Genomic DNA, 18,258 nt, shown 5'->3' on the forward strand with positions numbered 1-18,258 from the left:
ATCCTCTGCACACAGACAGGGAGGGAACAGCCTGAAAAAGTTGGGCTGCTTCATTTATTTATTTATTTTAAAAATCGCCATCACGGGTGTAAAACCTGATTGGAAAGTGAAAATAAAATAAAATAATAATGAAAAAAAGGGGGAGGCTTTGGTTCCAATGGCAATCCAATGGGAAAAGCCAGGTTGGCATTAAGAGAGCTCAGAGGGAATGATGCAGTGGATGCAGTTGCATCCCTCACCTCTACCGTGATGCTTGCAGGGCATAGGCTACATGAAGTTCAAAATGACTGAAATATCTTTCTGTTTGTGTCAAGTTTTCTTTCCTTTGTTCCTAGCAGGAATCTCAAACTTCTGTGACTGAATGATGTGCTGTGCTCAGTGCTCCTTGACATCAGTTCTCCATGCAAGGATTTCATCGTTGATCTCCCCAAGATCGATTTGATTTTGTCAATGACTCTGCTGTTTCCAAGTTGAGGGAGAACAGGCTCCTTTTTTTCTGTAAGGAAACAAGTAGTCTTAAAATTCCTATAGGAGACCAATTTGGATATTTTTTATATCTGGGCAAACCCCCCAGTCATTACTAAATTTCCCATCAAATAAAAATGAATTCTCTTTAGTTTGATCAACATTTTCTTCTCGTTTTAAGAACAGTAGAAGTTCTTCGTTTGGTTTGGAATACCTTAAATCTTGCTCTTTCAGAAAAAAATTCTAGTGTTGGAAGGAAAACTATTTCAAACAAGAAAACAAAACCACTTGGTAAGAGGAACTTTCAAATGGAATTTTAAAAATTTGCTGGAACTCTTCAGAAGTGATTCAATAGAATAAAATTATGCTGCAATTAATATATCTGGGGGAGAGCACATTTTTGAACATATCAGCACTTTAAAGTGGAAAAAAAATAGTACTAGGAAATTTCTGAGAATGTGCCAGCTTCATTCCAGTTATGGATCCCATTCTCTTGCTCATCTAATTTCTGATCTACTAGTAATTTCATAGATTCACCAAATGGCTTGGGTTGGAAGGGACTTCAAATGAGACCACTGAAGGCCTGGCCAACGTATAACATGAGAAGGTAAAGAGAAATGTAGTTGTCATGAATACTCTTTTTTTCTCCTCGATGAACAGATTTGACAGCAGTGATGAAGGCATAATATACACACATTGTAAGTACCAGGTTTTGTATCATAAGAAAGTCTTCGCCTGTGTTTCTCAGCCTTTCACAATGTCTGTTGTCTCCCCAGTGCTGCAGGATCATTCTGGAGAGAACTATATGGTGGCCAGGCACCAGACTGAAGATAATGTAAGAGAAGTAAGGGGACTGCACATTCGGTAACATGTGTAGTTAATGTAATATTCGAGCACTTCATTTTGGTATCTGCATTTAAGTAGGCCAAGTGCATCTTTTTTTTTTTTTTTTTTTTTTTTTTTAACTAAAGACTGAAGTAAATGGAAACAAGACCCAGATAAAATGATTGCCTTTAAATATTGTAGCTCTCCTTACTAATTCTTGTGTCCTGAGCCCCATTTATGATGCCATGTGTGTGTTTTTTTAGCACACAACGCTGACGGGTATTGGCTAAAGGCAAAACAGCACAAACAGCATCCTCACTCCTGGAAGAGGCCCAGCCCAGAGATGACATTTATAACACGCTGCCAACAGCCATCCCCACAGCCCCCTCAGTTTGCAGTTCACAGTTTACAGCAGATCGAGCTTTTTTGTCTCTCACTTTTGTTCACACTGCCTAAAGAAGAGAGAGAGAGAGAAAAAAGCTCTAAAACATTACCATATTCAGCCCTTTGAAAAACAAAGTAGAACATGAAGCACCATAGTAGGCATATTTCCCAAGCACCATGAGAAGGATCAACGCTAATGTACCATTACAGGCATGTGATGTGTTTGCAAATGAAGATTCACCTGGATTTTACCTCCTTGTCCTGGGCCTCTTTTGGGTTTCTCCAGAATTAGGTGAGTTAGATGAGTCCAAAATGCCAGTGACAACAAGGCAGTTTTACAAGTGCAGAGCATCTTTCACCTGCTTCTAAAAGCTCTGTGGTTAAAAATTTGATGAACTTCTTCAGCATGCTATATAAATGCCAGGATATCAAGCTAGGATGAACATTATGCTGCTAAAAGCTGAGAGCATTTTTATCATTGTGTCTCTTGAATCAGTTGGCTGTGCTAGTACTGGGAAGCACTGATTAAGCCTAACTCTCTCCAGATGCCACTCCAAAGGCCTGTGACATTCATACGGGGCCCAGGGCTCACGATTTGAGCGGTTTAGCATGTACTGCCATCTCTTCGTGTTTCAATGCATATTAGAAATTGCTAAGATAAACAAACTACTTCAGAAAGTGGTATTTTGTGGACTGCCTGCTGCTGAGCATCTAATAAAACAGCTAAGTTTGCTTACTTGCCTCACTGAAGTAATCCAGAGAAAATCAATAATGTAGTCACGACACAGCCACTTCATTCATGTGGAAGCTGCAGTTCAGTAAGAAGCTGAACATGGCATCCCTCAGGCTGTTTTCTAAGGCCAAGGAATTGTTAACCATCATTACAACACTGAATGCATGCCATACAGCACATGTAATACACCCCCTCACATACACACTTTTCTTTTTACCAGAGACAAAAATCTCTCCAAAGCCAAGAAAATAATGAACTGTCTTGTTTTATGATTTATACTATGCCCAGATTATTAACCTTCTGTCCTCAGCATATATCCAGGATGTGGGGCATTGACAGAACAACCAGCTCTTTGGCATAACCACCTACCTAAAGAATTTGCCTCAAATGATAATAAAGTACCAATCATAATTTTCTGGCCTTTCTGTAAGATCAGTTGTGTTTGACAACTGCTCTCTACAGTCTCTTTTCTGTAGCATCTCAGCTACATGTTTGCTCTTGTAGCTGAGATACAACACAGGGAAGACTTGCAAGGAGTGTCATTTTCTTTTCATAGACAAAGAACCAAGGCAAAGTGGACAGTGTCCTAGGGCAACACACTGCTTGCAGCAATGAAATTGCTTGGGTCCTACTGCTGATCTCGCTGGTGCCATAGTCCTAGCACAGCAGAGTGCCAATACTTCAGAGGATGCAATGGGAAAACAGGTAAAATACTTCCATGGAAGGGAGCAGGAAGCATCTGACAATGTAGCTGCTGCTTCCAGCCCTCCAGGCTCCATGAGATATGTATGACATACCAGATATGTAGATCTCAACTCTTCACCTGGTACTGGCTCTCTTCTCACCAAGAGCCTTGACATTTGAGGTAGTAAAAGTCATTTTTGTCTGTGCTGCTGAGCAGCTTGAGCCAACAACGCTAATTAGTCCCACAGACCAGAGTTAAGAAAATGGACAAGCTTTATGCACTCAAGTGCTTCTTAATTGATGAGGCTACTATCTGTAAGCAGAACACATTCAAATAATGGAATACTCTTTATTGGCAACAAATCCAATTAACTGACAGGATCAGAAAGGATAGGATGAGGAAAGGGAGATAAGGTAAAGTAATAAATTGTAAAACTGAAAAAAGTCCTGCATAAAATGAGAGGCATTTGGAATGCTTCTTGGTGTGGGAGGAATGATACAACCAAAAGGAATGGCTGTTCTTACATGTTATCAGCACTTGGTAAAAGCACAATTTGATACTAATTGGAGATGTAACACAGGCAGAGTGAAGTACAGTTGTCCAGTGGGTTTCCAACCAGTCAACAATCATAGAACTGAATCACAGAATTTTCCAGGTTGGAAGAGACTCTCAAGACCATCAAGTTCAGCCATCAACATGACCTACTGAGTCAATCTCTAAATCATGTCCCTTCCTGCTATGCCCACCCCTCTTAAAGAACTCTACAGATGATGACTCCCCCACTGCAGTGGGTAGCCCATTACAATGCTTGACATCTCTTTCTATTAGTTAATTCATCCTAGTATCCGATATAAAAGTCCTCTGACGTAACTTAAGACCACTAAGAAAACCATTTATGATTCTACACTGTGATTTTCTACTTGGTCTTGTCAACATTGCACTGAACACTATGCCCTAAAATGCTCTTCACCAGCTTGAAATTCAGTCAGAATCATTAGTGAAATTCAATGGTCTGAATTTTAGAAGGGTTTACATCATCAGTGGTGCAAGATATGGGCAGCATTGCTGAAGAGCTACCTAAAGGAAGTTGTATAAACAATGCCTCAGATGCTGTTTTTGCAAGGTCAGCATTGGTTAAGCCAGGGTAAGCATGCACAGGCACCCCCTCGTGAAACAAAAAACAGCTCACTTTTTTACTGTGTATAACACGCAGCTTGCTTCACAAATGGAAAGGTCAGAAGTCAAGACATGGTTGATACTCTTCAAGGATGACACAAAGGGGAAGAGGCCCTGCTCATAACCACAGTACCACTGGCCCAGCAAGAAGCTTTTATTTTCCCGAGGTTGAGGGTATGATAAATGTGATGCATCCAGCTGGCAAGGTTGTCAAAGAATTTTCCCAAGGCGGAATCTGAGCCCAGACTCCACTGGGCAAGTTAAACAGATGTACCAAGCACATACTGAGATCTCCAAGAGTACAATAATCACGCTTTACTCCATGCCTTGAAACAATCCCACTAAGGTTTGCTGCATGGATGCAATGACCTAGATACTCACAAGCAACACAGTGGAAGGCAGCAGCCTTTCTCATGGAGCTACTGGAAGGATTTTCTAGCCCCATGAAACCAAGAGATGCCAGGTATATTAAATAATCCCAGTTCTTTACTGTTAAATATAATACTAGAAGAAGCACAGTTAAAGAAGACTCATGAGAAATACTAAAGAAATCATCTTGGCATACCTTGATGTCCTCCTTATGCCAAAATCTTCACCCTTCAACATCCTTCTCCTCCTCCCTGCTGCCACCCACAAGCAGGGATGAAATAATCAGGTTTAACTGATGAGCATTATTGCCAACAATGTCTGTTCAGAAGTGCACTTTTCAGCAGTTCAGGCTAATTGACTGTTTCTAAGATTGACAGCTTTTAAAGCAAAGCTATGTATCTGATACTAAAAATGAAGTTGATGCAATTCACCTTTTGTCATCTACTAGCCTGACGGTAGCAAGAAAACAACAAGGTCAATAACACTCTCCATAAGAAAAAGTCCACATCTCCTGATTTTTCCTTTGCTTCTTACCTTCTGTGTACCTGATAATTCTGCTCAGGGTCTGCAGAAGACAGATTATTCATGTGAAAGTAGCAATCCCTTAATTAATGCTAATACACACCCAAGAGGATCCTATTATAATTAGTGCAGCTCAGTGAAAGTACTGGAGAAAACAGAGTGCCCTACACGCAGGCTGCTGTACCATCAGATTGACAAGCAAACTGCATAACTACTTTAATGCAGCATAGGGCTGAATCTCCCTCTACTTCCATATACGTCACTTCAGTGATGCTACCATGAGCATAAGAATAAACCCTGTAATTCAGCAATGATTTTGGGCTATATGGAATGATATATTCTCACCACTAAGTAGACTATCTCTTCAATTCTGCTGCCCAGGGCAACAGTCATACTAGCAACAGAAGAGGCCTGCCCTGACATTATGACATCCATAAAGTTATTGAGATGTGCCGTGCTCTGCGAGTGACTCAGCACAAGGAAAAGGCCACTCCGCATCACAAGACAGCCAGTATACTCAGAAGTCTTAAAGATTAAAGACAGATAGCTTCAATAACTATTTCTAAATGATAGCTTGCCATGTGAATGGAGAAATACATATTTAATTAATTAATTTTTAGTCAATTTGCTGCACCATAGGATTCAATGACCAAGAAACTGCTCTTTTCCTGCAAGTTAAAATACTGCAGTGACAACTCTTGAGTAAGCATATTCCCAACACGTCTTGTAATAGTGTAAAACAGCTTGCAAAAAAAGCCCACAACAACAAAAACCAACCAGAAACAAACATAAAAAGCCTGACTCTTCAAGTTGTGTCAACCTTTGACATTGTTCCTGCACTCCCCTAAATGTCGTGGCTGACATCCTCACCCTGTGGCAGCAAAATGAAGGCTTTCACGGACCCACTAGCGCAGCTCTCCCCTTTCCGCCCCATCCTTCCTGCTTCTCATGCTTCCTCAGTCTGCCTCCTTGCTCCTCTCTTAGCTCACGGGTTAGTGCAATCACTGACAAATTAAAAATTAAAGACATTAAATCAATACAAACCTCAGTGCTAACAATCTGTGTCCAAGCCTCATTGTTCATTCTTCTTCCTTGCTTCTATTCTCCTGGGATCTTGCTTTTGTGGTTTCTATTTCTCTCATGTGAGGAATCATTTATGCCAAAGGTGCCAGATTATTATTGAGAATGGTACACCAGCTCTCTTGGGAAGAGCTGAAGAAGCAGATAACCTGTAAGTAAGTGCCTGAACGAAGTGCAGGGCAGCAGAGGCAGCTGAGCTTTCCCTGGTCTATGAGACATCTATGGGAATTCTCAAAAGCAAAAATGTTGCCCTTGTCTCATTCTTAGCTCTGCAATGAAGCTCAGCTACCATAAAACAGCAGTCAAGGGTCTGTCTTCATGGCTAAAGCTAAACCTCAATTTTTTTTCAACTAGAAGAACAGAAGCATCAATTCAGCTGGATATACAGGTTCAATTCTGTTTGGACAGATCCTTCCCTAGCTCGTTACAGACAGTCAAAAGTAGCAATAACACGAAGTCTACTACTTGATCGCGCATCACAGGGTGGAAGACTGAAGGATAGAGAGAACAGGAAATTTGAGTGTGCTCTGTCAGCAAAAGGAATCTGAGGCAATTTGATTTCTATTAATGTCTTTACAATGAACCAATCCTTTCTATAGTATATTGGTAGCCATCTGTCTGTCTCCTTATCTAAGAATATATACAGCATACATGCGATAGAAAGGATATATACTATACAGTACACACATATGAAACTATTGTTCTTAAAAAAATAAATAAATAAACCTGCAACCCTGCAATAACAAGACCTAAACCACAGACTTCTGAGCTTTTGTTTCCAAGAGCGAGAAAAAAATATTTTTAAAGAGATGAAAGTCACAAAGGGTGTGCCTGTCTCCTTTTCCTTCCACTTCAGTTCTATACAATGCACAGTGTGTGGCAGTTACGTGACAGTGGAATTCTTGAAGTCCTGTTCACCACAATGGTGAATCTGAAGGCGCACGCTACCAAAAGCATGGCCTCAGTTCATGCTTGTTTTACTAACACATTCAGTCTATTTTTATAGCCTATTTGAGAATTCCTTGCTCTACAATGGTGTCAAAGTTATAATTTACTGCAGTCAGACTCCAAGGAACATTGCTCCCAAGCAACCAGCATTTTGACCTCTGCTCTTTCTGATGATCAGAACATCTTAAAAACAACAACAGTAAAAATAATTTAAACAAAACAAAACAAAACAAAAACCCACAAAAGTGATCAATTGCAGAAGGCAAAACTTAGGCAATGTCTGTAGCTATTCTGGGGCCTACCTTGTTTAATATCTATACTGATGGCCTAAATGAGGGGATTGAGTGTACCCTCAGTAAATTTGCAGATGACCCCAAGTTGGGAGGTAGTGTTGATCTGCCCAAGGGTATAGAGGCTCTTCAGAGGGATCTGAGTAGGCTAAATCGCTGTGCTGAGGTGAATGGGATAAGGTTCAATGAGGCCAAGTGCCGGGTCTTGCAGTTCATATCAAGCATAAGCTTTAGAAACAAACCTACAAACCATTCTCACTTGCCAGATTTCAGTTTAGATCATGGAGATTTTGAACTGAATTTTTTATTTTTTATTTCTTTTACCTTGAAATAAAATTGGACGACATGTCCAATGCAGGCTGCATCCTTGTCTGGGGTTGGGATGAAGCCTCTCAGCTACCACACTGCCCTGGGGGATGCTGGCAGAGATGGACACACTGACCTGCCCTATAACCAATGCTACAGGAAGAGTAGCAGGAAATGGTATTGCAAAAGTACAGGAACAGTGGGGGACTGAGGGAAAAATGCACATTAATTAGATCACAGACAGAAAAGAATGGTGGTCTATTTATTCAGGGTCAGCATTTTTAAGGATGGGAAAACAAAACAGTTTTGCTATGGTTCAGAAGAACACAATGTAAAACAGTGTTTGAGGGTAAGTACCTTCTATTCATAATAGGAATTTTACAGAGGTCAAATAAATTTTTTAAAGACGAAAAGAAATCTCAGCCTTAAACACTGCAGAAAACACATCATTTTGACTAGTCACAGTAACAAGTGCGGGGCACAGTAACAATATCCTCCAGCTAACTCTATTTGTCAGTATTCATCATAAGAATCATTTCAGATGGCCCCTCTGCAGCTTTACAGAGCCTTCAGCAGAAGCTCTCTTTTGGGGACTGCATAACCTATAGGACAGCACAGCTGCCCAAGGAAACCTCCTCATCAGTCACACGCTGATATGTGGATGTTACAAAACAAAACAGATCAAAAGCAATCTTTTAAAAATAAAGGATATTTATATATATGGATAAACAAACAAACAAACAAAAACCAGCAGAAACGGTATCTAAATTATGTATTACAAATAGAAGAAATACAATTGTAAAGCATGTCTTACTACATGCTTTCATGTGATGATTTTTGCCATCAGCCACAAAGTTTTGGTTAGGTTTGTTGTGTACAGTCAAGAACTTGCAGCTGTATTCAGAAGTCATGCCATGATATAGCCAAGGCCTTCAGAGTGTTTTATTCACTAACTAGAGCCTGGTAGGCTGAGTGCTGGTCTGTGCCACTACACAATTACAGGAAGAGGTCTGCATGATGTAGAACTTTCATCACCCATTTGGGATTTTTACAGGCCTTTTCGCTTTCTCTACCAATATCAGTCTATTACAGTAGGTGCTGTCATCAGTGCTCAGCCAGCCAGAGCTGAATTCACAGCCAGCCCAATGCAGTTACGCACTGTAGGGTATCAGTAAGTGAAGGGCTAAGTGTATCACATGAACCATCTTCCTCAGCTCCATAATTAGCAGCTTTACAAAAGCATCTTTGAGGACCCAAAGGCAAGTTAATTTTCTAGGGTAAAGCAAAAGAAACAATCAGCAAAATATTTCCAATGGGATTTAAGATAATGCTGCCCAGAACTGAATCACAGAATCATAGAACCATTAAGGCTGGAAAAGACCTCTAAGATCATCTAGTCCAACCATCCACCTACCGCCAATACTGCCTATTAACCCAAGTCCCTTGGTGCCACATTCACATGTTTCTTGAACACCTCCAGGGATGGAGACTCTATCAGCTCCCTTGGCAGCCTGTTCTAAAAACTGTTGTGCATCTATGAGATCAGTTTTAGGACACTGGCAAAGTACCGCATCTTTGTTTCTGGAAAAAAAAATTCTGATGGAGAACATTGCCCTTCATGTTTGTATCTTTATTTCTGCATTTGGGAAGCCACAAAGTCTGACCCAGCATGTTTGCAAGCCTTATTATAGTATGCAGTCATCCTCTTGTCTATAACTTGAAAGAGAAAGCTTGTCATTCCTGGTCAAACATCAACTGCACACAAGACATTTCCTCTGTCAATTGTTCCAAGACCTAAAAAAAAGCCAAGTGTCTGCAGTTTCTGCAAAATAAACTTTTTTTTTTTTTTTCCATTGAGTTTGCACAGGACTCAAAATGCTCTCCTGCTCTGACTGGACTTCAAAGAATCATAGAATCATCCAGATTGGAAAAGATCACTAAGATCACCTAGTTCAACTGTTCACCTACCACCAGTATTGGCCACTAACCATGCTCCTCAGTGCTACATCCACATGTCTCTTAAAGATCTCCTGTAATGGTGACTGCATCACCACCCTGAACAGCCTGTTCCAGAGCATGACCATTCTTCCGGAGGATAAATGTTTCCTAATATCCAACCTGAACCTCCTCTGCTGCAACCTTGAGCTATTCCCTCTTGTCCTATCAAAGCTGGAGGAAAGTGGCCTTCAACAGCTTTCCATGATGTGCTTCCTTCCCATCTCACTAGTAGGCAGTCTCTGAATCTGCTTTCATGTTTTCATTCCGTTAGTATTTTCCGTGGCTTAGAAGGACCTAGCTGACTGGAGGCTCCAGGTTTTGGGGACCCAGTTACACTTAGCCTGTCTGGAACTGAGCCCACATAAAACCAGATTTCTCATAACAGACTCCTCCATGAAACTGGCTTTTGCAATTAATTTTCTATTAAGGATGAGGGAAAATGGTGAGGATCAGCTCAGGTAAGCACTGGGATTTGGAGTCTGTCCAAATGAGATCAAACATTTTGAGTTCTCTTGTTCAAGTCTCTGTCAGCTCCTGAGATTTCTGGCTCTTGCTCAATGCCTTCTGGCACACTCCTCTTCACCTGCAAGCACATGATATCCTTGAGGGTTTCATGGGAATTGCTTCTTTCTAGTGTACTCCCAGGACTACTATTTTATACCAAAATGAGAAATACATTTGTGAAATATATGTGATGATCTTCTCCCTCAGTTCTAACTAAAATCATTGAGCAATGATTGAACATAAAAACAATGCTTAAATCCAAAAGTTAAAGAATCTACCTCAAGTCCAAGGAAAGACTTTTGTAACAGTTTGGTACAAATTAGGTTGGCAGTGGATTTTGTAAAGGCTGGCTCTGTTCCTAGATCTTACAGACACCCGTTAGCAGCCATTAGCCACATCTTTTGGTTTTGCCTCTAATACAATGGCTTTATTCCAAAAAATAGATAAATAAATAAATAAAATCCAGCAGGTATCACAGATGGGCAATCAGCAACTACCAACCAGATCAGCATGAATACTGCGTGTGATAACAGCTAGAATGAAGATTCATTGTGTTTACCTGACAAGATGTTCTTGCTGACATATCAATTTAGTTGATCTGACACTCAGCTAACATTTCCCGCACCAGAGCTGTTTACAGCAGGGGTACTCAAATGGCAGAAAATCCTTTCCAGATCTAGGTGGCAAGTGAATGACACTTAGACACTGAGGACGTAAAAAAATGTTCCCCAAACTCCTGCAGAAAACTTGTATTTCTTACTGACCTCCTTGTCTCCAAGCATTTAGTACCTACACTCCCAGCCATAAAAGGGACATGAGAGTGGTCAGGGCTCTTCAGCCTTAGCAGCCTTAGCAGAATTAAGCAGAGGAGCTAAGGTCCTCTTAAATCACACCTTTTGAAGTATTATACAGATTCTGGAGAAGCCTTGGTAAACATAAGAACAGTGAAACCTAGTTCCTCTCAAGCTTGAGATCCTGTTGATATCAAATGACATGCAGGAACTAGACAACACAACTTTGTCTACTTTCTTCAATCTGATATCACTCTATAGATGCTCAGTTAGCCTCCCCCCCCACTCCTCTGATGTTGCCCAGGTGCCCATTCTGCAGATGCCTAGGCTGAAGCATAGGTAACTGCCAGCTGGAGAGCAGTGGGTCATAGACAGAATTTCAAGTAAAATCTAAGAATTCTGATTTTGATTTACACCAGACACTGTGATATTCATTTCCCTAGAAAACCTGTAAGCTTGAGTCATACAAAGGTCAGAAGCATAAATGATCATACTTACTACCTTTGGGCTTAATCATGAAAAGCAACAGGGAAAAGTCCTGGCATTCCTTTTCCTTTCCTTACCCACCCTGGAAGCCATCAGCAATATCCCACTGAACCTAATGGAGCCAATACTCTTGGCACTATAAATTATGACTGTCAAAGCTGTGTTCTCATTAGTAACATGAGGTTTCTGTGATGTTCTGGCACATGACAAAGAGCAGAGACTTTTACAGATTCATCTGTTGGAAACCGAGACTCTGGTACTCTATGGTCTCTTATAGAGTTTAGTTATCACTAAAAAAAAGATAAGGACTGAATAATAATTATCTGAATCAGGAGTAGAAAAGCTATGGCTATGGAGCAGCTCCTCTATCACATGGTTGCCGTAAGGTTGTGTTGGTCTTGTGGCTCATGGGTAATCCATGCCTCTTGATGAAACTCGCCAGAAGCTGATACCACAAGGTCTTCAGCAAAGGTGTGAGGTGATGGCTGTTATGTTGCATTTCCTTTGACTGTCTTTAATAATAACAGTCAGTTCCCTTCAGGCAAATGTTTGTAGACTCTTGCAATGAAAGTCTTCAAGGCAATTTGCTAGCAGCTTGCATATCTATAAGCTGCAGCAAGTATGCTCATAAAGGCATCAAATAAGAAATAGAGGCTTTTGATAACCAGGATGTCTCCTGAATCTGAGCAATGACTACTGCGACACACAGTCTTATTCAACTCATTTTAATCTAGGTTGTTTTGTTACTTCTTGTCCTTAAAACACTTCCTTTTCCAAGTGGAAAAAAAAAAAAAGTGAGTTTCTATTAGCCTCAATTCTGGAGATTTAGAACATCCATAGTTATCGAAGACCAAGAATTATGGATATTGGGATGTACCTTTTAATGCAGATTTATAAGACTAAAGCTGAGGACAGTCTAGGTCTTCTGTTCAACTCAATGTTATAACAACAGTGTTCCTGCTGATAAATTAACTAAGGATCCCCATATTCCCATGATGAACTCTTCTGCAGGGACTCCAAAAGAGCATCTAAATGTAGCATTTTAAATCTATACACAGAAAGATTATCATCACATCCTACAGGGCTGCCCTGACAGTAATGCCTCCTACTTCGTTATGCTGGCCTACAACATCAGAAGTGGATGTTGGTGGCACGACCATAGAGGTTGTAAACTGCAAGGTTTACTAACCCATAACCAGTCAAGGTACCTGTTTGGGGCAGTAAAAGTTTTAAGAGGCTTTTTCCAAGTTGAAAAAATCTCCTTGGTAGTTAAATTTTCTTAAGAAATATGACTAAATTCAAAAGTACAGTCTTAACTTGAGCTGCCAGAAATAAGACCATCAGTGCATTAAAGCAAAGATGTGTACTGACTGAAGGACGTATTTTCAAGGGCATTAGCAGAGCTGATACTCAGATGGAGCAGTCCATACTCCCATGGAAACCTCAGTTTTTGTTCTTCAAAGCAAGGAAGTCATTATCCTGAATGTTTTCATTCAACAAATATTCTAAACTTTTCCAAGGCCGAACCAAGCCAACAGAAAGCATCATTTGTCAGACAACTGGTTCCTTCTTTCAAGGGTCTTTCAAATATGCATTTGTTAATGAAAAACAATGCTCATAACTTTATGCAAACAGTTGCCAGTCTACATCATATCAGAAACAACACAAATTAAAGGGCAGAGTCTTCATTACCCATCATTCTTTTCTCTTTACCAAAATCTTGCCTGTGTGTGTAGTTAAAATACTTCCCACCCAGAATGAGGTACGTACATTTTGCATAATAGCTTGATTTAGTGGCAACAGATGCGATGAAAAATTAGATGTTCCACAATGAGGGAACATTCAATGCTCTTCAGTTAAAAATGGCAAAAAAGGCTTTGTGCCATTGCTTTTGCTCTTTCTCTCTCTCATTCGGCTGTTAATTTGCGCTTCCCAGCAGGCCTTCAACAGAAGAAGCCAAAATCTGGGGTTAGATCCTTAGTCACTGGATATTGTTAGTGCTCTCTCTTCCAAAGACACTGCAGCTATGACAGTTTACATCAGCTAAAGAGCTGCCTGCAGGGCTTGAAATGCAGTCAATTGTTGTCCCTCTTCTCCCTTCACCACACAAGCAAAGTTTTCTAACTCTTCTATGATAATTTGCATGCTACAGGGAAGAGGAGGGGAGAGAAGAGGAGGGCAGTTCCCTAGATTAAACATTTGCTATTGAAGGCTAGGACAGAAACCCACAAAACTGCAAGCGATCCGAATGCATCACATGGAAATGATGATGGAAAACCCCAGTGAATAAACACACCAGCAAAAAGCCTGCCTCTAAATAACATATTATTGTAGGTTTTCTTAAAAAAAAAAAAAAAAAAAAAAAAAAAAAGCAAACGGAATTTATAGTTGTTGCATGTTTTTAATATAAACATTTCCTTCTGTATTCTGCTTTTTCTCTTCTCTCCATAAATTTCTCTCCTCCCTCTACAGTCAGTACATTCAAAAGGGAGACATCACAAAAACAACCAGGCCAAGTACAATTGAAGAAGTATGCAGAAGCACAGAGCAGGCTACAGGACAAATAAGAGTAGAGAGTTGTTGTTTTTTTTCCCTTCAAGGATCATTTGGTTAGCATCAAAACAGAGCTGATGAGCTGTTCAGAAATCTCTCTCAATGAAGGGTAGGATGGAAACTCACATGTATGTGGACACCCTCTCACCAGAGGAGGCTCTGCAACATAGAGCCCTTCCATATCTGGCCCATCAAAAGACTGGGACTTTAAGGTATCTTCCCCAAGTAACAGCCATGAACTGAGTTTAGGTGCTGTAAAACTGAGTGAGCAGAAGCAGTGGGTTTTATTTTACCTACCTCAAAGTTAGATCTAAGTCCTTTCCATAGTCAAGAGAGATTGTGTATCTCCCCAGCAGGGCTTTTCCCACCTCCTTTAGGATGGGCTGTGTACCTTTAGAGGTACTTGCCTTTCTCCACCGCCTCTAGAGGGCATCTTAGATACTTTTTTATAGCTAGAAAAACTGGATTACTCTCACTTGTCAAAATTGGTTCCTTCAGTTCTTGCAGTTTGACTAATAAGATTAATCAGTGAAGTGAACTGACTCAGGACAATCTTGAACATCAGGAACTTAGAAAATTCAAGACAAGATAAAGGAGTCCAAGCTCTCTGCTGATGTAAAGGAATGAAATTTATAGTTCCTGTCTGTTCTGTTATTAGGAGAACATTGTATTTTGATAAAGAAAGCTTTGTATTCCAGTTCATGAAGTACAGAACATGTGTTGGTTGTGCCCAAAATGCCAGCCTAGTAATTTCCAGTCTAGTAGTTTTGACAGACTTAATGAACAGGCCATTTGCTCAACAAAAAAAAAAAACAACAAGGACTGGAATATAGAGATAACTGTATTAGGTGGACTGACAGGCTCTTTAAGAATAACTGTGTAAGGCCTGCCCTAAATATTCGTAGTCATTCTGTGCTAGTACCTCCTCACTTTCTTAAGCATGAAATCCACTTACATATTCAAAAAAGAAAAAAGCAAGGGGTAGGGGGTGAAGAAGAAATTGGCATTTTCGGTGTACAAGCATATTTACATAATCAGGGCAAAAACCTGCATTTTAAAAATGCCCTAGATACATATTTACATGAGAAAATGCAATGACTCCAAAGAGGCTGATAATGTGAATTTTAAGTATAGCAAACTACATATTTATACAACCAAGACAATAATCTCCATTAAGGTGGTGTTGTTTTTGTGTGTGTGTTTTTTTTCCCCCACATTGTCACATTAGAAAACAGAACAGTTATTAAATCCATACAACTCCATATTAACTCCTCAATACTGCTTGTCCTAAGGGCATTCCTGAGCTAGTAAGTGCATGCAGAAACCTAGAAACCTGCTCATGAGGAAAGGAGTGTTTCCCTCTCTTGCTGGGTTTTGCTCAATTATTAGTCCTCTTCCAAGAGGTCTCTGTAACTACAGCTTCTCTACTGCAAGCAGTATCCCTCTCATGCTATTGCTGATCTGCAGCAAGATCTCCAGCCACAGTTCCAGTGACACAGGTACAGGTATTAGCACAACTCCGAAAATGAGAGATACTAAATGTTGTATTCTTCTGCTAGTCCTCCATCTGCAATCAACCCAACTACATTAGTATATTTGTGGACACACTTATTATTTTTTTTTAATAGACTAAAAATAATAAATTATAAAACATTTTAAAGATTAATGCATGCTGCATAAGATTAAAGACACTGTCTAATTCATTTGCTTCTCCTCTTCCACAGGAAAATCCCTCTTTCCTAAAAGACCAAAAACTTAAAGACAGTCAAAGACAGAGCTGTGACTGGCACAGGAAGGACAAACATCCACCATCAAAAGTACTGGTTGTCTTTCACCTCTGCTGCATTCCCTCCCTTCCAGTTCGACTGTACTGGAAGAATCTCTGAACTTCCTCCAATGCTCCAAGCACTGCACCTGCTGTCTGCTGTGCATGCCACATCCTTCCTCCCCTCTGCTCTCAGGGTGTAGAGCTGTGTCTACAGTTGAGTGTTTTAGTAAGGCTTTGCTTTGGGTTTCCAACTCCTACTAAGACAGGCTTCTTGAGCACATCTGGACAGAGCTTGGACAGGCAGGTAGAGGTAGCAGCAGCAAGCAGTAATCAGCACAGAGAACTAATGCAACATCGTTCTTGGGTACAGTCCACAACCTCATATCAGCAATGGCTGATGTTTCACAGTATTTTGATTTGCTGGCCAGTCTTTATTCAGGGTTTTATTTTGCATGGGCTAACTTCTGCTGCTCTTGTTCTCCGGTCTGGCTGTACTCCCTGCTCTCACATTAATGGAGAACTTCTAGTAAAATGTTTTTCTCTGATAAGTACCCATCCTTTGCACCTTCTAACTCTGGCTCAGTAAACCCCATCTTCACCTTACACACCTGAGAATCCAATGAGAGAACCCAAATAATGTGAGGAATCACCATTTCAAGGGTTGCCTCTGCATCATCCCCAGCCATCACCAGGGCTTAGGGACACAAACCAAATTCACATACTCCATCAGAAAAAAGTACCACACTACAGCAAATAGCATCACAGGCCACCTGATCATGAAGAAGAGAACAGTGCTGAAAGATTTGAAGGGTTTCACGTTCTTCCCAAGAGAATTATAGAAAAACAAGGAGTTTGGCTACCAGCACAATCTATGCTGCCTGGTAGGCAAAAATTTTCATAAACAGTTGTAGCAATTTCTTACTCAAATTAAGCACACAGTGGTATTTGCACAAACACAAGCCACTTGAGGAAAGATCCAAGCTGTGGGTATCCCTGACAGTTGCTTGCAAATGTGAAAGCTGTTGTATGGCTCTTCTATGAATATTTCCCTCTGTGCAAACCCACTGGTGTGAGCACCAATAAATGGACATCAGGACGGAGAGAGAGTGCAGAAGAAAACAAACTTCCACAGGGTCATCAAAAGATCAGTCAAGAAGTAAGTTACACAGCCAGAACAAGTGAACCAAGAAATCAGTTGTGCTTTCAATAGCTTACGTTATTTGGGCCATAAAGCTGACACGGAGACTGCACTCTTGCATTCCAATCTGACACATTTATTGGAGAAGTAGAAAGATAATGTTTGCCTATTAACAATTGCTGTCTGCTGTAAATCACTGCTGGACCTCCCTTGAAGCACATTGCCTCCCATTTATCTCACAGGCATCAAGGAACCCCTTGCCCTCTTCAGCTTCTTGGTTAGCAATTAAATGAAAACATTGCATTTTGGGGAGAAGAGTGGTTTACAAAAGATGGAGTACAAGACTGATAGCTCCAATACGAGGTTCAAACATGGTTTTAGGATATACATGACATATTTGATTGAATCCCAAAAAAAGAAAGAATCACAGAGCCACAGAATATCCTTAGTTAGAAGATTTGACTTCATTTTGTTTCTCTTTCTGGAAACTAAAAAAAAAAAAAAAAAAAAAAAGAATATAGCTTAAAGTTTGTCAGTATGGGGAGAAAGTATGACAGAAACCAGAGGCTCTTCAGAGTGGGAGACTACAGTGGCAGAATTTAGTGCTAAAATTATAATTTTCATGAATCTGAGTTATGCTGAACAATTCCAAGACTGAAGGGTTTTTTTTTTAAACTAACTAAAGAACATTCTTTGTAATTCCCATACCATTCATGTGAACATCAACTGATAAAGGGTTGTTGTGGGAAATATAGGGACGTGGAAAATGCGGAGATGAGATATTTCTATGCACCTTCTTATCATCTGGACTCCAAGGATTTGACCGGTTACATTCCCTTATAAACCCATTGCTTCTGATGTCAGATGAAAATGTGTCTCACAGAATTCCCAGTTCACACTACATTTAAGGTCTGCGGGTCTGGAGTTGGGCATACACTGAAGCATCTGTCTGCAGCAAGATGTTGGGGCCAGGTGGGGAGAGAAATGAGAGCCCCCAGCAGCCAAGTACACTGACGCAGGAGGGTGGGTGACTGCGGGTGCTGTCTTGATTTACTCACAGACTGCAAATACAAAGCAGATATTTTTATGTTCTGTTACTAATGTTAACCACAAAACTAGAAAGGTTCTCCATAGTCAATAAAGATAACAGTATGAAATCCACAAGGGCCAAGCTGCTACAGAAATGTGAAGTTGTAGAAAAAGTTAATAAATTTCTGGGGAATGCTCCAGGCTTACT

At 40.4% G+C, this 18,258-nt stretch overlaps 1 protein-coding gene and 1 long non-coding RNA gene across 4 annotated transcripts in view; both read right to left on the reverse strand.

Annotated features, from left to right (window-relative positions):
* Nucleotides 1-18,258, reverse strand: part of NHS (NHS actin remodeling regulator) — a 235,923-nt gene that overhangs the window by 82,124 nt on the left and 135,541 nt on the right. The window lies entirely within an intron of this gene.
* Nucleotides 1-18,258, reverse strand: part of LOC146762648 (uncharacterized) — a 54,217-nt gene that overhangs the window by 25,758 nt on the left and 10,201 nt on the right. Inside the window, exon 1 of the long non-coding RNA XR_014940424.1 lies at nt 29-18,258. This exon is cut by the window's right edge and continues 10,201 nt beyond it. This is a non-coding gene — a long non-coding RNA (uncharacterized LOC146762648). The remainder of the gene's footprint in view (nt 1-28) is intronic.

The sequence above is a fragment of the Coturnix japonica genome, chromosome 1, assembly GCF_054131305.1.
Source record: "Coturnix japonica strain WE chromosome 1, WE-NBRP24, whole genome shotgun sequence".
NCBI classification, from domain to species: Eukaryota; Metazoa; Chordata; class Aves; order Galliformes; family Phasianidae; genus Coturnix; species Coturnix japonica.